This window comes from Tamandua tetradactyla, chromosome 20 (genome assembly GCF_023851605.1).
Source record: "Tamandua tetradactyla isolate mTamTet1 chromosome 20, mTamTet1.pri, whole genome shotgun sequence".
Taxonomy (NCBI): domain Eukaryota; kingdom Metazoa; phylum Chordata; class Mammalia; order Pilosa; family Myrmecophagidae; genus Tamandua; species Tamandua tetradactyla.
The window spans coordinates 41,183,193-41,205,619 of record NC_135346.1 but is presented as its reverse complement, the minus strand read 5'-3'; the positions used below and the strand labels follow the sequence as shown (position 1 = coordinate 41,205,619).

The 22,427-nt window shown below is 42.2% G+C and overlaps 1 protein-coding gene across 1 annotated transcript in view; it reads right to left on the bottom strand.

The window, feature by feature from the left end:
* Positions 1 to 22,427, bottom strand: part of ADRA1B (adrenoceptor alpha 1B) — a 47,242-nt gene that overhangs the window by 660 nt on the left and 24,155 nt on the right. The window lies entirely within an intron of this gene.

Below are 22,427 nucleotides of genomic sequence, written 5' to 3'. Positions count from 1 at the left end.
ATTGCGGAAACACTGTGAAGCGGCGACTTTTCCTGCCGCCAGGCTGTCGCCCGCCTCAAATGCCGCCTTCCTATCTCAAAACCAATTAAATCATTTTAGGGCCAAACTCAGAAATTTTCTTTCACTGAGATTATGGAAAGGTAAAATGGGGTGGATGCCCAGCCCCAGATAGCACTTCCGATGGATTTTAGCGCGTCATTCTTAGTGGAAAAGAAGAAAATAGAATGCGATTTATAATACCATTTAGGTACCAACCAACCAAACACACACATTTCTGTATATACTTTACATATATTATATACATGTAATACAAAATGGTTGCCAAAGGGTGGAGGCGGAAGAAAATGGGAATGGGGATGGCGATAAAAGGAAATAAATCAATGAAATAAGATTATCTGACTAGACCAGTGATGATAAGGTGTCATGAGTTGTGAAACATGATTAACTCATCCCTCTGAATTTGAGGTACAAGGACTTTTTAAAAAATATTAAATTAAAAAAATTCCCATTTTAAATGTAAGACAACTGAGACTCAGAGTTTAAGCGAATTGACCTAGGTCACACAACATGTTTGTGATACAGCTGAGATTTAGATTAAATTCTAAGTACCAAGTATGTTTTTTTCTTTTAAAAATGCTGTTATTAATACTCTTTGTGGAAAAATGAGAAAGCATAGAAAACAAAAAATATTTAAAAAGGAAATGTAACCCCACAATGCAGAGAAACCTCATTTTTGGTGCGTACACATCCAGATTTTTTTTCTGTTGTACATGCCTTTTTTATTTTTTTTGGTACATGGTACAGGAATTGAACTCCGGTCTCCAACATGAAATGCATATTTAATTATTAAAAAAATGGGATTATACTCTATGAAACATTATGTGACAAAAGGGAAACCGTATGTGGTAGTTAAGATTCAGTTGTCAACTTGGCCAGGTGAAGGTATGTAGTTATGTTGCCGCAGACATGAGCCAATGGTACATGAACCTCATCTGTTGCTGATTACATCTGCAGTCCGCTAGGACGTGTGCCTGCTGCAATGAATGATGTTTGAGTTAATTGCCTGGTGCTTAAATGAGAGAGGTCAACGTAGCACAGCCCAAGCAGCTTGGCATTCCTCATCTCAGCACTCACAGCTCAGCCCAGGCCTTTGAAGATGTAGAAAGAAATCACCCCAGGGAAAGTTGTTGGAACCCAGAGATCTGGAAAGAAGGCTAGTAGAGATTACCCTGAGCCTTCCCACTCAGATGAAAGTTAGCTGCCTTTCCTCTGAAGAACTAACAAAATAAATCCCCTTTTATTAAAAGCCAATCCATCTCTGGTGTGTTGCATTCCGGCAGCTAGCAAATTAGAACATGGTAGAATAAGATTGAGAAGTAAGGAGAGGGACCTAGTACACTCTCCTGGGAGGGTCAACTCTGATGACTGTGTACAGGTGACACCCTGCCTTGGCATGAGGACATTCAGGCCCCAGATGGAGGATAGGGGCACCTAGACAGTAGTGGCTGAAGGTGGGAACTGGAGCGCATGCTTGCTGCGGACAAACTTGTGACTTTGCTTGGTGCTGACCCCGTTTAAGATGTTAGTAAAATGCGCAATACATGAATGGAGGCTCATCCTGAGGGGTCTGTGTGCTTTGTACAGTTCCTATACTAAATACTTTTACTTCAGTAGCTCATTTAATGATCACAATAACCCCTTGAGGGAGGTGCTACTATTGTTCCCATCTGATGGATCAGGGCCCCACATATTTTAGCGGTAGCTATTTTTATTTTTATTCATTCATTCCACACATTTTGAGTGCATACCATGTTGAGGCACTATTTCAAGCTGTAGGCATACAGAGATGCATTGGGACATGATCTCTGTCCCAGGGTCGTGCCACAGGCTTGTGGGGAGGCAGGCGTGTTAACAGGTCATTGCAACAGAACACACGTGGTATTGCACTAGGAGCATGAATGTCATGCTGTCCCCCGCGCCCAGATGCATTTCTTTCTTAGGTCCTTTTTATATGTGCACTTCTGTCTGCCTCGCTCCCTCCATCGCACTGCAAGTACCTCTTCGAGGGCAAGGATGAGTTGCATCTTTGACTCATTCTTCTTTAAAGTTCTTTCTAGGGACCGTGGCCCTAAGAAACGTTTAACCAAAGGTGAGGGGGTTATGCTGACTTTTCTTATGGGCATTTACAGACATATTTTTGGGTTAGGCTCCTTGAGCTGTTTGTTCTTCTGACCAGAAGGCCATTCTTTGCTCTTGGCTGATTGAGGCCGTATGCTCAGTGGCTGGAGCACAGGGCTTAAGATTATGTAGATATGATTTTGAATCCTCGCTTTGTTTATCGGCTGCTTGACTTTAGGAACGTTACTTAATCTTCTCAGCCTCAATTTCTTCATCTGTAAAATGGGGACAGTTTCATGGGGGTAATCGTGACTAGATGATAATATCCATATAAAGTGCTTGTCCATTTTATATTCTGGCCTGGTCGTCCTCCTCTTCCAGGAACTCTGCTCTGGTTAACTCCACTCACCTCAGTCTGACTTCTTTATCCTGTTCCCCACAGAACATAGACAATCACATCTATTCTGTTATTTTATTGCTGCTTATTAATGTTCTTAAGCCATTCCAGGGCTGGATGTGTTCTTGTTCACTGCCCAGGCTATAAATTCCTTCTGGGCAGGAACCACATCTTCATTTCTTTTTTTCCCTCCCCAAATGTGTATATTTTTTATTACAAAAGGGATACATGTTGAATGTAGAAAAGATTGCACATGGCTGGGCCATGGTGGCTCAGCAGGCGGAGTTCTCGCCTGCCATGCTGGGCGACCCGGTTCGATTCCCCGTGCCTGCCCATGCAGAAAAAAAAGGTTGCACATTACCAAAACCTATTAAGTATAGAGCGAATATCTTTGCTCCAACCAAGCAAAGATAACCAGAGTTAACTGTTTGATTTTTATCTTTGTAGAATTTTTTTAAATAGGGTCATACTACACGTACCTTTTCATAAATTGTTTTCTTCACTTAGAATATGTATACCTTTCCTCCACATCAGGACATACAGTGCTATCTCTCTCTCATTTTTTTTTTTCTAAGAGCTGCTTTTCATTCCATGGTCTGGATATATAGTAGTTTATTTAGTTCTAATGATGGCCAAGTAGGTGGTTACTAATTTTTGGCTTTACAAACTGCAGTAATGAACAACCTCACGTGTTTCCCTTTTTGCACGTTGGAGTATATCTGTAAATTCCTACATGAGGAATCACTGGATCAGTTCCACATTTAAGTGTTGACAGCTAGCCAAATTGCCTTCTGAGCTAGTTGAACCAATTTACCCTCCCATCTTGGTGTATGAGTGTGATATTCCTGACAGGTCCACAACTCTGGGGGCCCTCAGCTCTTTTAGTCCTTGCCTCACATGGCAAGTAAACAATGATCTCGCCCTCTGGTTCCATTTTATTCTGTCCTTCTGCAGACTTCAGCACAGCACTCCCACCTTGAATGCACCCTGACTGACTTTTATCTGGGAGTCCCCTTTTTTCATCAGAAAAATGCTTAGAAACCTGTCTCTCCCTCAGCAGCCGCATGGCCTTGGGCAAGTTCCATAATATCCCTAAACCTCAGTTTCCTCATCAGTAAAATGGGCTAATGATAGTATTGACCTTCCTGGATTGTTGTTAGGATTAAACCAGAGGAAACATGTGAAGTCCTTATTAGCACCCTGGGTACAGGGACCTGCTACCCAAGCTGCTCTGCACTATTGGTAACAACCAAATAGGAATTAACACTCCTGTAAGTCACTGACTGGGCTGGAGATCTACTTACCAGAAACTTATACTTGACAAATTGATATATCACTCTGAGTAAGTTGCTTTCCCTTTCTGGGCCTTAGTTTTCCTCCTTTCGTTGAATGATTTGAATGAGGTCTTTCTCAACCTTAAAATTCAGCCCTCTTTGCCCATCGAGGCCTGGGTGCGTGCGCTTCTCTAGAATCACCATGGAGGGGCAGTGTGGGGCAGGGGCTGAAACTCCAGGCTGCCACAGATTCCATGCATATTTCTGCTCCAGGGTTCCTCCATCCCCCACCTAGCAGCACAGAAGCTACTAGGATTAGGGGCGCTGTCTTTTACAGCAGTCTGGCCTGGTAGAAATCAAGAAGCTGTAGTTAATTAGGGAAGGTGCCCAACCTCTTTGGCGTGAAAGAGAATTGGTGACGGGGATCTTTTTCCCTAAGCACTCGGACTTTCACTGGGGGGAGCTGGCAGAGATGCCAGGAGAAGGGAGCAAATGTCAGCATGAAACGTGGGTTCCTGGAAGCCCTGTGCTGGGAGTCGGGGCTGTACTGGGCCCTTTGACATTGTTCTGTGTGTCTCTGTGAGCTTTGCTCCATTCCTCTTGCTCATGGAATCATCCAAGGCTCCTTGGCTTGAAACTTAGAGTCACAGCTTGCCAAGACTGGGAAAGCACCTTCCATCACTGAGGCTCGGTGCGGGTGAGGGCTTGTCCTCAGCTGGGGAATGGTAGAGTTGCCACCAGAACCTGTTCAAGTTGTCATTCATCTGATGCAGCAAACATTTATAGTGGCAATGCAGTTTAGTGATTAAGGACCTGTTCGAACATCAGAGTTAGGTAGCTATGGCTTCAAATCCTAGACTTGGCCTTTTCTGGCTGTGTGACCTTGGAGAAGCTACTTGAGCTTGGTGAGCCTTGGTTTCCTGTAAAGCGGGATGGTGATATCGTTCTTTTCCATGTCGGTGAGATGAGTTTACGCATGGCTAGTGCTTGGTTCCTTGAAAGCACTTAATAAGCACAGCTAATATGACTACTATGAACGCTGCAACTATTATTATTGTCAATACTACCACTACTGCCAGCGGTGCAACTAAAAAGACGAGGGAGATGAAAAGAGGATGACACATACTGTGCTGATCCAGATGTTGGGATCCAGCCTTGTGCGCTTTCCAATACAGGCCCAGGGATGGGCTCTGGTGGTTCTTGAACCTGCTGAAATCATGTGCAATGCTTATGCATTTTTAGCTGGACACACCATCTTGAAGGGCTCAGTGACCCTCCAGATGAGGGCTTCCTAAGCATCAGTTACTCTGCTTCCTGCAGGATGCTGACCAAAGCCCTGGCCTATCTGTACCAGCGTTTACTTAACGCTGTCCTTTAAATCAACTGGCTTCCAGTATTTGTTTTAATTTTCTAACTGCTAAAATGAATACCATACAATGGTTTGGCTTAATGACAGGAATTTATTGGCTCATGGTTTCAGAGGCTAGAAGGCTTGCTGCCTCCCTGAATCAGTATCTTCAGGCTGGCCAGCAATCTTTGGGGTTCCTTGGATTTTCTGTCACATGGCAGTGCACATGGCAGCGTCTTCTCTTTTCCCTTCTGGGTTCAGTGACTTCCAGCTTCTGGCTGCCTGCCTTGGCTTCTCTCTCTGTCTGATTTTTACTGTTTATAAAAGACCCCAGTAATCTGGATTAAAGCACAACCTGATTCAGTTGGGCCACACCTTGACTGAAGTAACATCTTGAAAAGATCTTCTCTGTAATGGGCCCACACCCACAGGGTTGGGGTTGGGACCTGAACATGCCTTTTGTGGGGGGCATGATTAAATCCCCAATGGTATCTAAACAGTATTCTTTTTAAGAAAAAAGCTTTTTCAGTGGTTTTGCATTACTATTCTTAAATCCACACGGAAGGTCATGGTAGAGAAAAATGGATGGAAACAAGGCAGTGGTTAGTACCTTCTGGAAAGCTCCATCTGGGGAGACCAACGGGGGTGGGGGTGGGGGGGCTGCAAGTCCTAGACTGAGAGGAATTCACCTTTGAGGAGTCTAAAAGATTGAAAGAGAAGTGAATGGAGAATAACCTTTTCAGGAGAGCCCAGCCCTGGCACATAGTAGATGCTAAATAAATCTTTGTTTAATGACCAACTGACTGACGGAATACATAACTCAGAATTTCTCATGCTGTCTCCAGCTGTTGTCTCCAGCTGTCTTGCACCTCACCTAAGCCCTTGTTGAATGCCATCAGCAGGACAGGTCCAACCATAGGAAACTACTTTTGCCTGAGGCCCTAAGGCTCCACTCTGATGTCTCTTGCTTAGGCTTATTAAGCAGATCAAATGAAGCCAGATTTCTGGGAGCATTGAAAGCTTGATACCTGTTTGAGGCATTTCTATTATTTCACTCTTTCATTGCAAGCAGAGATGTAGAAGTTGGGGCATGGGGAGAAGGATAAAGAGGGGGTGCGGTTGTTGCTATGAGCCCATTGTTTCATTTGGGCATTGCAGGGGCCTGCCCAAGATGGATTTAGAGGGATCATGAAGTGCAAGGATCAAAGGCTAGTGCTGAGCAGGCTCAACACTCAACACTCAACAAGGGAGAAGCATTTCTTGGCTAGCTGTGGTCCCAGCAGGTAATCCCTAAAATGCTAGTCAGCAAGTCTGAACCATGAACACAAGGTCACATTGCAGAATGGTATCTCCCATTCGATAAGCTGAATGCTTAACCATTATCGTGCCAGTTACTCTTTCAAGGGTCACTTTTCCCAGGTGTCTCAGGCTCCGAGGGCTGTCATAACAACTGACCGCAAACTGAGTGGCTTAAAACATTAGTGATTTATTCTCTCACTGCCCTGGAGGCCAGACATCTGACATCAAGGGGCCTGCAGGGCCAAGCTCCTTCTGAGGGCTCTAAAGGAGAGTCCTTCCTTGCCTCTTCCTAGCTTGTGGTTGCTCCTGGTGATCATTGGCATTCCTTGGCTTGAAGCTGTATGACTCGGTCTTCACATGATATTCTCCCGTCTGTGGATGTGTGCCTCCTCTTCTTATGAGGACACCAGTCACTGGACTAGGGCTCTCCTTATCCAATATGTACTTGTTCTAGTATGCTAGCTTTTCTAGTATGCTGGCTGCTGGAATGCAATATACAGAAACTGAATGGCTTGTAAAAAGGGGAATTTAATAAGTTGCAAATTTGCAGTTTAAGGCCATGAAAATGTCCCAATTAAGGCAAGTCTATAAAGATGTCCAAATTAAGGCACCAACAAGAGGCTACATTCACCCAAGAAAAGCTGGTGAAGTTCAAGGTTTCTCTCTCAACTAGAAAGTCACATGGCGAACATGGTGACATCTGCTAGCTTTCTCTCCAGGCTTCTTGTTTCATGAAGCTCCCCCAGGGGCGTTTTCCATCTTCATCTCCAAAAGTCTCTGGCTGCATGGGCTCTGCGAGTCTCGTGGCTCTGTGGCTCTCTCCAAAATGTTTCCTCTTTTAAAGGATTCCAGTAAATTAATCAAGACCCACCTGGAATGGGTGGAGTCATACCTCCGTCTAATGAAATGTTAATACCCACAATTGGGTGCATCACATCTCTATGGATATAATCTAATCAACTTTCCAATCTATAGTGCTGAATAGGGATTAAAAGAGATGGCTGCCACCAGAAGATAGAATTAGAATTAAAGCATGGCTTTTCAAGGATATATAAATCCTTTCAAACAGGCACAGATCTCATCTGTAAAGACCCTATTTTCAAATAAGCTCCCACTTACAGGTAATGGGGGTTAGGACTTGAACATATCCTTTGGGGTACACAATTCAACCCATGCCACCAGGTTTGCTCCCACACAGTTGAAGGGGTGATACCCTTTATGTAGTCTACAAAACTTCCTCCTGACGATGCATCCATCCTGCTTGCCCTGGTCTGGGGTGCCCTGACTATTATCCTCTGGGAACAGGAGCCCAGATTTGTTAGGCAAGTACTCACCACAGAGCTGGTGAGTACTAGAGCTAGGATTTGAACCCAGGAAGCATCTAACAGAGGCTCTTAACCACTAATGATACAATTCATGGAAAAAAAAAAGATCTATTTTTATGCATATAAAAGACTCCTAGGCAATAATGCTGAAACAATAACAGTGTTTATCTTGGGTGGGAAATTATGGGTGAATTTCCCTTCTCTGTGCTTTTTGGTGTCTGAAGTATTTTTGCAATGGAGAGAAAAGAATCCAATGAATATTACTTAAAAACAAACAGGCCAGAAGATGTTGTGTACACTGGACCCTTGTTGTGTGCTAGCTAACTTTCTCATGTCTTATTTCATTTAATCCCTGAGTTTATGGTGGGATTATCCTGAGTTATGGTGGGATTATCCTTGTTTTACAGATAAAGAAACTGAGATATGAATAGATAGAGGAACTTGCCCAGGATCCCCCTGCAGGTGAAAGAAGGAGACAGATTTGAAACGAGCTCTTTTGTTAAGCTCAACCTCCTGCATTAGCTCTTGGCAGGCCTGTGGGCTCCCTGGCATTTATCCCCTCACTCTAGGGCAGAAGTGGGGAGGGAGGTGTCTTTTTTATTCTCCATCCGCAGGCTTTCACTAAATATCGGTTAAAGGGATGAGCCAAAGAACAGGAAGCAGCGCTTGGAGGCTGTGATGAGGCATGGGGACCTAAAACGTGGTTTATCTCATCCAGAGAATGTCAGCATTGGGCTGGGTAGTTTGCAACACTCTTCTGGGCTCTGACTTTCTGGGACTCTAAGATTATAAATTTGATTTGACTTATTTCACAGTCGGTATCAGACAAGTTTATAGCCTCAGAGGAGACAGTGGGTGGTGAAGTGGTTTTGGCCAGCTTGTAAACAGAGTGGGGCTCTTCTTCAACAAGGCTCTCAGGAAAATTTGGCTACACCTTCAGCCAAGCTGCATAAAACAGTTTGGCCCAATATAGGCGCAAAAAAAAAATCAAAATAAATGGCTAATTCGTTCAGCACCAGCTTTATATAGGAGGTTTCCGTGGATTTGGAAATTCCCTTCGAGGCTCTTCCTTTTTTATTTGCCGCTTAACCCTGAAATGAAATCGTAAACTTGTCCTACAAATAAAATATCTTTAAGGCTAACAGATCCATGTTACGTTTTAAAGCAAATGTTGAAACCAGTAATAATCCCCAAGACTATAATTTGAAATGCACTAGGAACAATTTATTAGGTCCTCCATTTACAAATATTCTCTTATGCCATCCTCCCAGCAGCCTTGTTGTTATTTTATCTCATTTTACAGACAAGGAAACTGAGGCCCAACGTTTAACAAGGTCACATGTCTAGTAAGTGGTGGAACTGGGATCACAACGCAACTTTGTTTAATAATAAGAAAAGAAAGCTTCTATACATTTCCTTAAGCATGAGGCAATTTCTCCCTTAACAGGGCATAGCATGTCTCTCTACTGAACAGTCAAAGCACTTTATCAAAACCTCAAATACGGCATTTGTCATGTTCTACCTTGAATGACAATTACTTGGCCCTATGTCTCATCTGCTCTGATTAGACTGTGAGCTTCTAGAGGAGAGTTCATGTCTGGTTCTCTCCGTTCCCAGGACCCAAGTGGCAGGCACGCAACCACTATATGTTGCATGAATAATAATAGTAACACAAATAATAAACTCCAAATACCCAGCCCCCAGCTCCTTAAAGTGAGGTTTATAGATAAGTAGCATTGACACCACCTGGATGCCTATTAGAAACACAGAATCTCAGTGATCCAGCAAATCAGACTCTGCTTTTTAATAAGCCCGTGTGAAAAGCTTTGCCTTAGCTCACTTTACAAATTTTATTTTAAAAGTTATTTTCTCAGGGTATTTTGGGATTCACAGATGAGCCAAGGCTGGTCTGAGAGCACGTCACCATGGGAAGGACTCCCTTGACCCAAATCCTCCAGTGGCTTCTGTCATTTCCAAGATAAAGTTGAGACTATGAAGGTGAATTTAAGACCCTCACAATGTGGTTGCTATGGACTGATTCTTTTTTTTTGCATGGGCAGATACCAGGAAAAGAACCCGGGTCTCCAGCATGGCAGGCAACAACGCTGCCACTGAGCCACCGTTGCCAAGCCTGGACTGATTCTTTACATCACGAGTTGAATTCTCTGGCCCCCTTCCCTTTATTCATATGGTACACTGGTCTGAGATGCCCTTTCCTCTCTTATTCTTCTCCATCCTTTACAGGCATGGCTCACCAGCCTTTTTCTCATCACCACAGCCCACAGTGAACTGCTTCCTCTGAATAAGGAAGCAGGAGGAAGGAAAGAACAATCACAAAAACCTGCACCTTACTTGACTTCATCCTCACAGTAGGCAGGAAGGAGGGGAGGGTTCTGTAATTCTCAGTGTACAGGTGTGGAATCGAGGCTCTGAGTGGTATATAGCTGCACCGATGTCATAGAGCCAGCAAGTGGTAGAAAGTGGCCCCAAAGTCATGCTAGTTCCACAATATACAATACTGCCTCTAAACTCTTAGAACGCTTCCAGGGCAGGGGAAGGCTAGAATTGTTCACTTGGGTTATTCATAATAGTGTTTTAAACATATATTTTATTTGACTAGTGAAACTGGAAGTATCTAGAAGCCCCAAACTCTAGGATTTTGAGTCACTCTACTCCAGTGGTTCTTAACTTTTGGGGGAGGCATTTCACAGGCCCTTTTGAGAATCTGATAATGCTGGCTTTGCAGATAGTTTAGTACCCCACAATTTCAGGGGCTCTCCCCCTAAATAAAGTCTGTCCATGGGCACTCAGGAGGTGCACTCACTTTGGATTAAGAGTCTGTTATTCTGTTTACAGATTTCTATCATAACATCGACTGAATTATTTATTTATAAATCTGTCTCCTTTGATTATAAGCTCCATGAAGCCAGCGTCTGTCTTACTTGTATCTTTTCTCTAGTACCAATACAGAGCTTGGCTTAAAGTGAGGGATTAATAAATATTTGTTGAATACTTAAGATATATGTTCAACAAATGTTCTTTCCCTCATATATCTAGCCCAATGTTGTGTTTATAGTAGGTGCAGAATAAATGGCTGTTGACTGATTCCCTTGCTTGTACTTTGCTTTCTTCCTCTTCTTATCTAAATGGCAAGCGCATGACACCTAGCTCAGTTCCCATCTCCTTCCTGAAACCTATCCTAACTGCTCCAGGCCATTTCTCCTTTATTTCCCACCAAAAGAGCATCCACAGCACATAGGTTAATACAGAAGGCCACTGTTAAGGGAAGGGCCCCTTTTCTGTAAAGATGGGGTTTGTATCTTACACTTCTAGCGCAGGGCTGGGTATGTGGTCAGCACCCTTCAATTATCTATTGCTCACTTAACCAATCTATCGCAACTTCCAGCTAGGGAGCTACCTCCTGGCTTAGGCTGAGTTGAGAACAGATGGGATGTTATTTTCCCTGCAGTTCTTAAGGGCCCACCGGGGATGCCAGGCTGAATTTGTTCCATGCTTTGATATCACTGGAAACAGCAGTTTCCCTGCAGAATACTTTTAGAGACCAAGCATTGGAGGGACCTATGTGAAAGAGGATGTAAAACTTTATAAAGGGGTATGAAAAGCAGATGTATAAATGGAGATAGAGAGAGTTTGCTCTAGTACAGGAAGTCTCTAACCATGATAACTTCAGTTCTTCCTAAATTAATCTGAAAACTCCAAATAATCTCATTAAAATCCCAACAGAAGGAAGGCAACCTAAATGACCTAAAACCAAATGTATGGGAGGATAACCATGAGAAAATAGATAAGTTAATTAAAATGAATAAAGAGGAATGTGGGGTGGGCATGAAGCGATGGGTAACTTCACCCCTACATATATTACAACCTATTACAGAATCATGACAATTACAAATATTAGGACAGGAAGTTCAGGAAAAGGCAAATAAATACGTCCATGACAATTTTGTATGTCATTTCACATTCGTGGGAAAAATTAGATTATTCTATATGTGAGGTTGAGACAACAGGCTAGTTATCTAGAAAAAATAAAGCTGGATCCTTACTTCATTTCTTATGCCAAAATAGATTCATATGGATCCAATATTTTAAATATAAAACACAAAGTAATTAAAACAGAAGATGTGGGTGAATATTTACATAATTTTAAAATAGGGAAGACCTTTTTAAGCATGACAAAAGATCAGGACCTATAAAGGAAAGTATTGATGAATTTGCCTACATATTACCACAGAATCCCAAACTTCAAATCAAAGTTATTTGAATATTATTCCTTTTTTAAAATAAAAATATAATATTTTTGAATATTATTGGGATAATTTGAATATTATCCCAAACTTCAAATCAAAGTTATTGAATATTATTCCTAAAAAAGAATAATTGGGAGAAATATTTGTAATTCAAATGACAGTAAAAGGAATAAATTTCAAATACACAAAGCTCTTTCTTAAATCAGTAAGAAGAAAGCAATTCAAGTGTAAACTAAGCAAAACTGAGGAAATAAGAATAAGTATAATACAGACACAATGAATTAATAAAAAGATAAAGTTCCTTTATAAGATAAATAACGAATCAAAAAAGCAGCAAAATATTACTGGTCTATTAAAATATCTAGTTTGGTAGATATTTTAAAATTGCCTATGCTCAATTTGGCAAGGGTATGGGAAAACAGCATTTTTCATGAATTCTGAATGGAAGTGCAAATTTCTTCTCTCTTTTTTGGGGGTTGCATGGTGTGGGAACCTGGGTCTCCGGCATGAAAGGTGAGCATTCCACCACTGAATCATGTGTACACCCGAAAGTGCAAATTTTGAGTAGAAAATTGACTTTATCTAGTAAATTTAAAAGTTAATGAAGTTTTTTATCTAAGTTATTCCATATATAGGAACTTATCCTACAGAAGTACTCTTAAAGGGAACACAGATAAAAAGGCAAGGAGCTACAGTAATGTTTATAAAAGGAGGAATACTTAAATTTCCAACAATTGTGGTTTTGTGAAATAAACCACATACATTCTTACAGTGAAAAATCATACATCTAAGGCAGGCAAAGGTGGCGTAGTGGCAGAGTTCTTGCCTGCTAGGTTGGAGACATGAGTTTGATTTCCGGTGCCTGCACATGAAAAAAAAATCATACATCTATTAAAATGGTAAGGTCAGTCTACATGGAATGATGTCTGAGATGGAATTAAGGAGAAAAAGTAAATTTCAAGAGAGAATGCCTAGTATGATCTTATTTTTACTAAAAACATTGTGTGTGTGCATATTTGTATGTATGTATTGGTATATTCACAGATAAAACATTCAGTGATATATACCAAACTGTTTACGGTGGTTATCCCTGGAGGAAGGTTTATGGGAAGATTTTCATTTTGTATCTAAAATTATTTTTGCAATGAACAAATATCACTTTTGTGATCAGAAAGGGAAGAGAGAGAAAGAAAGAGATTAACTGAAAATACAGAAGTTAAAAAGGATCAGCAAAAAATGAAAATAAAAAATATAATAAAACAAAACAAAGGCATTGGGTTAGGGGCTGGCAGACCCTCAGGCCGGTTATCATCTTTCTGGACCCAAATCTCTTCATGTATGAAACCAGGGGATTGTATGAGTCTCCAGGGCTCTCTCCTTCTTTGACCCTAAGCTTCGTGCTCACCCTATTTTACAGGAGGAACAGAGATTAGGGGAGAGGGTACATTATGCCTTCAGCCAGAATTTCTTTGAGCCTGGAACAAACAGGCTGCACACTACTTGATTTATTCCTTCTGGGTAGCAGATGAACCCATCGGTTGGCTGAGAGGCCCGGGAGCGTTTGGATGAAAGGCTCCACGAGAGAACAGGGACAGTTACTGGTCGTGGGGAATCAAATGGTAAAATGCAGAGATTGGGCCACTTAGGCCATTAGATTCCATGCACGGCCTTTCATCCCTTGGCTCAGCAGCTCTCTGCTGCTTTACCTGCTTTCCTCTTTCTGACTTATCCCTTTGTTCTTTCCTTTGGCTGATGGTAATCAAAACTTTTGCCTATATCCTAAAAGTTTAGATTGGGCCCGCGGCCCCTGCAGGGCTCCACGCCTCCTCTGCACTTGTCTGGCCCAGTTTGCGATGTGCTGCTCCTGGAAGTGACTTCACATCTGGGGTCCGGCCTTCCCCTGCAGCCCTCAGTGTTTCTGGATCACATAGGGGGAGATGCCAGCCCACCGTCCCTAGGGCGTCTTGTCTTCTCACCAGAGCCTTCTCCTGCCTTTCTGAATCCTGGGGGCCAAGTGTAGTGTCTGGTGTCATTAGTGCCACATAATGAAATGACAAGTCCTTGCTGCTGCTGAATTCACGCGGATCTCCAGATTCTGGCGAAGTGCGGCTTTCTCCTGCTCCGCTGTCTGGATCCACTTTCTGTAGACTGATAGAATGGTCCTCAAATTCCAGGCCTTTCTCACAGCTTGAAGGCTCCCCACAGCTAGGAAACCTTCTAGGTAGAAGTGCCGGGAGAACAAGTCACTATCGAATTTGAAGATGTGCTACAGAACAGAGAGCTGGGAGGGCTTGCCATGGATGGACAAGAATGTTTTCTGAACACTTTCAGTGAAAAAAGAACTGATTGTGTTAAATAGTATTGCCTGTGCTGTTGGTATATGTGTAGCCCAAGTGTCAACCAGGGACCCTTCTGCTCCTTGAAAGCTATGTGAAGTCATCTTGAATGCACCTTTTCTATAATTTTGGACTTCCACTGCCTTCCCTTGGAGTTTCCTGATTCCTGAGTGGGGCACGGAACTAATGTCATTCTGGCCTCACCTGCCCACGGGCCTCCACTTCTCTTGAGAGCCTCCTCTGCTTATACCATGTTGAGCCAGTGATTTCCCCAAGAAAAAAAATCACCCACCCCAAAGCATGTAGCAGCACTACTTAATGCTAAGCTCCCTGTCCCTTCTCCTTGCTCTCTCCTATCACTGCTCCTTTCTCTCTCCATCTCCCCTCCCAGGTTGCTCCAAGAGTTCCAGATTCTTATTTATCTTCTAGGTTGAGCACTTCTGCTTTCTCTTCTGGTAGCCTTGACAGTAGCCTTGTTGAGTGAGCAGGGAGCAGAGAGAGGAGGGCAGTGATTGGAGGCAATTGGGTTTAACCTTCTACTTACAACTCCAAATAAGATTTTTTTTTCTCAAACAGAGACTATTTCTTTCCTCAAAGAGCATCTAGATTTTCAGAAAATATGCTTTTATCCATCACATGTAAATAAATGCTCTATTCTCAATTTGATTTATGCTTTTGAATTATTGCTCTCAGCTGGAAGTTCAGATGCTCTGATATACTTTACAGGAAGTTTTCATTGAATGCTTCCTAGGTGCCTAGAGCTGGGTTAAGCATTTAATCAAGGTGATTAAAACTGACCTGGGAAGCAAGGAGATTTCACCAATTATCTTATTGAGTCACCTCAAGCCCATGAACTGAGTACAGCTGTTATGCCTGTTTTATAGATGAGAAAACCGTGAGAGAAAAAATTTGGTCAGAGAGACCAAGTTGCTTGCTCAAGATTACATAGTGGTAGAGACAGGATTCAGTTACAGGACCAAGTCCAGAGCTACTGATCTTTCCACTACCCCAATGCTTGTCACTTTCCTGGAACATTCAGTGTGGATGGGCCTAGAAGAAAATGAAGGAGTACTGGCTACACATAGGAATGGCAAGATGCGTGTGGGTGATGGTTTGAGGAGGAAGTGTTATTTGCAATGAGTTTCAAATAACAAAAGACTGACATATCTACTTTCAAAGAACTTTCCTGCAAAAGTGACTCCACCTTCACACCATTTTAAGGGTGGTGGTGGTGGAATGGCCAGGAATAACAAGTCCCTTTATGGGAGGGTATAATGGCAATGGGACAAGTGCATCTCCGAGAGCCTGTGACTTAGGAAGGTTATTTAGCTCTTGAGGGGGGAGGCCTGACTTCTTACACAGTGTCCTGATCACAGGTGCAGGATGGTTAGGCTGACTCACAATAATTGGAACTGGACTCAATCTTTATGATGTTTTCCAAGACGAGTCAGAAGATGGTGGTGACCTGAATTTAGAAATAGTCAAAATAATAACAATGGCAGTTATTATTATCTAGTGAGAGCTTGTGGAAGGCAAGCCCTATAACCAACCTGTTCACCTTATCTCAGTAGTACCCAAAGCAATTCTATGTGGAAGGTACAGTTACTGTCCCTGTTTTACAGAAGTTGAAACTGAGGCTTAAAGGTGAAGTAACTAGTTAAGAGTCACAGAGCTCGTGCGAAATAGAGTCTCATTGGAACCCACGAATTCCTGCCCTCCCAGTGATTGCTGCCTTAACGTCATGAGCTGGGCCACCAAGAAATCAGGTACTTAAAGGAAATTTAAGAAATTCCACAGGGGAGTGGAAAGCGCTGGAGGAAAGAAGGAGAGCCATGTTTGGGTGTGAATAAACTCGTTTCCAGATGACTATCTTCCCAGTCAAATCAAAGAGAAGCTGTAATTATTTAGAATTGAGAAGTCAACCTTCTGTCATCTCCTGGCCTCATGAAAGTCGGTCTTGGGCATCTGGGAAAGTGGAGGGAGAAGGGATGTTTATGTCTCAAATTCTTCCATGATCTGCACATGGACAATGCCAGAAACAAAATTGAGAGGATAGGGCAAAGGGTACGTTTTCACAGGATGGAGAAAAATAAAATGGAGACCAAAAGGTAAGATTCAACCAGACAATAGAAAGTGCTCAACGGCCCACTTTTCCATTGCCACTCCTCCCTACGTACTGTCAAAGATGAGGCCCCCATGGTGGCCATGGTGGGTGGCAAGGCCAGGGCAGCTCAGGCTCCTGCTCTGAGGAGGTGCCTGAATTCTTTCTATATGTCTCATGGTGGTCTGGCAGTTCTGGCCTGTCCATCCAGATGGAGCTGAATTCTCTGCTGGGTCACAAAACAGGGCGATTTACTCAAGAGAGCTAATTCTTCTGTCTACCTTCTTTCTTGCAGGCTGGGACCAGATATTCCACCCTCAATTCTGAAAATGTCACTGAGCCTCAATGGATCACTATGAAAAAAATGGCCCCATTATTCCCATAGGCAAGTGCTCAGGCTGAGGAGAGCTCATAGAAAGATCTGCCTGGCACAGCAGCATTCACGGCGGATGACTGGGCAGTTGAACGAGACCTCACTGTGCCTTCTCACCTCATCTGAATGCACTGCTTCAGGCAGGAGGGAGTGGGTAGGGTTGGTGAAGATTTGGTGATCTGGGATGAAGCTTTCCAGGCCATAAAGGAGCAGAACGCAAGGAGAGAGAATGAAAAACACCAGCATGTGAAGAATTGCATCTGGCAGGAGGATGGATCCCAGACTTGTCCTTCTGAGGCTGTTGAAGTGCAGAAACGGAGGGAGGTTGGCCCACCTGCTCTGCGGTCTTGCTGGTTGGGTGGAGAGGACAGCACGACCTTGGGAGAGAGTCTTAGACAGGGTACCTCACCCCATGTGGCAGCAGATATACCGTTACAGTGCATGTGCATTTTATCCCAGCCCCTCCTGATGTTATTGCTTTTACTGCAGAATTGTTCAAAAAACAGCCTGGTAAGATCAGCATTTGAAGACTTGGTTTATTGCCCTACTTTTAGTTTTTGTCTAAATGTAGTTGCTCCAGCAATCCTCTATCAAGCACAGGAGTTCTTAATGGGGTCTATGAATCCCCCAAAAAACAAAGTATTCACTTGATGTGCATGTGGGCATTTTCTCTATAAATGTTTCATAGCTTTGATTGATTCTCAAAGAGATTCATGTAATGAAAGAGGATAAGAATCATTGATTTAAAGGAAATCACTGTTCTTCCATGTGGGAGACCCGGATTCGATTCCCGGACAACGTACCCCCCAGAAAAAATCTTGTAAAGAAAATCACTGTTTTCATCAGGAACTGGGTGGCATCCATGTTCTAAATAGCATGAATAAGCTCTCAGAAGTCTGGGCTTCCTTTCCCCAGGGAACAATATGGATGAATAGAATCCTGGGTTGGTGATGGCGTAAGTTGGTTGGAGGGTACATGCTTTTTGGAGAGCACTTGGGTAATGCCACTCAAAGGCCTTACAATGTTAAGTGTCTTGTTATCTTGAAATTGCAATTGTAGGAATGTATCTTAAAAGCAGAAGGTGCTGGCTCTAAAGACAGACTGCCTAAAGTTCAATTTCAGCATTTCCCTTAATTGGTACAGAATGTCTGTTTATAGTGGAGGGCGATGATGGTAGCACAATGTTGTGGGAATTCTGTATTATCTGCATGATTTTTCCATACACTTATAACTTCCCTAATAAAAAGAATTATAAACTAAAAAAACCACAAAACACAAAGTGTCAGCATTCCCAATTTTCATTTATGTCACTGTGGCAAGTTACTTCACTTCTCTCTGGGCCTCATTTTCCTCATCTGTAAAATGGAGATAACATTATTTACCTATAGGACTCTTGAGAAGAATAAATGAGATAATACACGTAAAACACTTAGCACAGTGCCTGAGACCCAGTAAGTACTCAATAAATGTTAGCCCTCCTTATTTAGATACAAGGATTTTACTGCATTATTTATTATAAATAAAATTGGAAACAACCCCAAACAACAAATATAAGTGATTGGTTTAATGATCCATACAATTCAACATTAAAGATTAAGTTCATGATGTGATAGGAGAAGTGCTCCATAATATATCAAAGACAAAGGGCAAGTTACAAATGTATGTATGATATCATTTCATAGAAAAATGATTGGACAAATATGCATTAAGCGTTTCAGTGGTTATGTCTGAGGAGTGGCTTTTTATTATTTTTTGTATCTTCTAAATTTTCTACAATGAGCACAGATAGCTTTTTGCAATAGGACGAAACTAATCCAATAGGTGTCTTTTTTCTTTTTTTTAAAGATGACTCATTTTAGGTGAAAAACATTTTGTGATGTTGACTTAATTCTCTGTAGGTTCCTTTCTTCATGTCTAAAATGAGACTTGTACCCTCCTCCTTTATTGAGATACTGGGATATTCGAATGAATGTACGAGGGTGAAGGTCCATTGTGAAGGGTGCTATCTAGCACAGGTGGAAAATTGGGGGTCCTTCAGCCAAGGGACTTTCACAAAATAACCTCTATTGTGATGGAGAAGGATTCAGGCCGCCCAGCTACCTGTGCTTTGAAAACTTATCTGTGGCCTGCTATGATGAATTCCCAGAAACTTGGTAAAGATCAAGGATGAAAGGCACAGTGGCTTTCAGTGAAAAAATTGGTCTGCAGTCAGGATCCTGAGTTTAATCTCTGTGAAACCTCGTTGGGCAAGTGTGGCCATGCTTACTAATTATGGCGCAGCAATGCAATTGATCAAATCAATTCCCTTCATGACGTAAAGCCAAATAACCCAGGGACAGCTTGGGCTTGGAAGAGTTTCCAGAAAGCTGGAGAACATGAATCACTTCCCCAGAGATGCTAGCGTGGTTAATCTGGATTGTTTTGCTAATTGCTGGCTCCTTTCTCAGTAACGGATAATATGGTGATGCGATGTAGCTCCTATGTCCCTCAAGCGGCCAGACTCTGGGTTGGACGATTTAAATTGCACTCATTCATTTCTCTCCTGGATTTACAGCCAGCATTAGACTTCATCAGGCTTAAAGAGCCCTTGCTTTCTGGAAAGAAGTGAAGTTATGGACAATTTCCCCATTTCGTTTATAAATAGCTTTACTTTTAATTTGAAAGTCAGGGTATTAAAAAAGAACATAAAAGGGAATCCATTAGAAGAAATGGGGCTTATTGTAGCAACCAAGTGCTGAGACCAATATTTTCAATCTATTTAGTGCAGATCAAAGAAAGAAAAGCACAAGAGAGGTTGCTTTGGCTGAGTGAAATGAGCATGCGATTTGGATTCAGACAGAGCTGGTTTAAAGCCGAACTCTGCTGCTTATGCGTTCTGAGAACTTGGGCCAATTATCTTACTTTTCTGAGCCCTGCTTTTCATATTTGTTTGATGGAGGGATTTATTCCATCCTCAAAGTGTTGTGAAGATTAAATAAGATTACATATTGAAACACCTAGCTCAGCGTTGGGGACAAAATAAGTGCTCAGTTAAGTGTTAGCTTCCTGCCAGAGTATCTTGTCCCCTGAACCAAACCCTGGAATCATGCCTTTGTTATATTGTACAAATCTGTGTGTCCTAGCCCTGTTCTCTATCCTACTGGATTCCTAGACATCCAGACAAGGTAACTTGTAGGCTTTCTAGAACTGGGGGCACGTACATATGTGAACTCTGATTTTTAAGAGAGGGCCACGGCAGAATTCTGGAGAGGAACATTAGGTCAAGTTTGAAAAATACATATTCAATATTATACTATAATTTTTATGTGAAAATCCTATTGTTTCCACAATGCATACAACAGAAAATAAAATTCAGCTACATCTTGTTGGCTGGTTGGTATAAGTGGATTTCTGAATGCAGAGGGCATGGCACCTTTAGTTTAGAAAAAAAGGGGTCACGATTTAAGCAAGACTTAGCAAATTGATTTATAGAATGTCATTCTGGTAAAACATGACAGAAGCTTTAAATGCCAAAGACTGACTGGAAGAGGGTGGGAGGGGGACTTTGCAGTGCAGCAAATCTTCTCTTTCCTGTCTTGAGTGCTGGTTAAAGGGAAGTGCTCACTCTGTGGAAACCTGTCAAAGCATACTCTTATGACTGGTGTACGTTTCCAAATGCATGTCACACTTCAATAAAACATTTACTTAAAGGACAACGAATAGCACAGATTTTGTATACATCCAGCATGAAATGGGACAAGGCCTGAAGATGTCTCATGTCAGTTTACTCAGGAAGGTAGGGATTTTCTGCAAATTCTCTATCTCACTTTTTCCTGGATTGTCTAGGTTTTTATATAAAGAACAAAGTACACACCCAAGCCACCATCACCTCTCTCCTGCATAACTGCTAGAGCCTCCCAACTGGCCTCCCTGCCTCCACTCTTGAGCCTTTACAACCCATTCTCCACTTGTCAGCAGAGGTCTTTAAAAATGCGAATCAGATTATGTCATTTTTTTTCCAAAACCCTCCAGTGACTTCCAATTGCTCTTAGGGAGGAAACTCTAGACTCCTTACCATGACCTACAGGGCCTTACAAGTTCTCTGAACTGCTTTCCTACAGGGCCATCATCTTTGACCTCTCTTTTCATCCCTCTCTCCACTGTACCACTTTATCTGCCACTTCCCCTACTCAACCTGGGGTAATTGTACCTCAGGGCCTTTGCATTTCCTGTTCAAGTTTTAGTCCATGGTCTCAAAGAACCTGTCTCTCTCATCCTTCTCATACAGTATTTTTGTTCATACTGTTTTTTGATCTTTACCTTCTCCTCTCTTTCTAGCATACAACCGCATTTTATTTCCTCTCTAGTACTCACAATTACTTGAGAGCATATTGTTCATTTATGTATGTACTTATTGACCATGTCCTTGCTCCCCAAAAGCTGCTTGAAGGGGGTGGGGAGCTTTGCTTGCCCTGCTCACTTTTGTGTCTGCAGTACCTAGCAGAGTACCCAACACATAGTAGGTACTTTATAGATATTTAGTTGTGTGACCTTAATAAGTTTCTCAATCTCTGAACTTCAGTTTCCACATCTGTAAAATTAAACTAATAATAAACCTCCCCACAACCAGGGTTGTTGCAAAGATTAAAGGAGATAATGTGTGAGAACCACCTGGCACAGTGCTTGGCACATTATCCAAATGGTGCCTGTGCTCCCTGGGTGTTAAATGCAAGGCTTTGCCAATTTCACACCCACCAGGGGCCTTCTGATTCATTTATCATGAGCAAGGAATCATCTTTTATTAGGAGCATTTTGACAAAATGTCTAAAGACCAGCTTTCCCAGTGTTTTTCTGATGTTTCTTTGGCTAAGTGTTAGCCATTCTCTGCATGTCGTACAATAATTAACTGATTAACAGGGACCCTGTGCTACTTCGGATCATTCTTCAAAAGACACAGCAGATGGAATCTGCCTCTAGCACAACAAGCCGTAAGAAGGACACTGCACGTTAATAAACGAAAACACAGGTAGCACTAGACTCTGGCCAAGAGAAGGTGGTCGGTGGGAAAGTGGATTGCCAGGGCTGTCCTCAGTTACAAATGGGGCCATTTGTTCCTGGGGTATCCTGAATAAATTGGTATCTTTAAAGAGTTTCATTTCTTAAGAAAAAAAAAAAAACAACAAAAAACCTGCTTCAAACGTTCAGAAGGGAACAGGTTCTATCTGCTTTAGGAATCTGAGTATTTAGGGATCAAAGTGATCTTTGGTAAGATGCCACGTAAATAAGCTGGTCAATCTTCTTGGGAAAAGAACCTTATTTTATGGCAAAGAACTACTGATTTGAAAGAAAGTGAGAATCCAGAAAAATAAAATTGGAGGAGGGGGAGAGAATGAATGAGAATGAGAGTCAGTTGCAGTAGTCAGCCAGTCACCCGGGTAACGACCTAGGGAGAAAATCATCACAGAATTTTAGATACAAAGTGAGGAAGAGCTCTATTGCGTCCTTTTTATTTAATCTTTTTTTCTTATGATCTGGAGAGGAACAGATTGGAAAAAGAAAAGTAGGGAAATAGCAAATGAAAAGCTGCTAACCTCTTTTTTTCTCTTGGC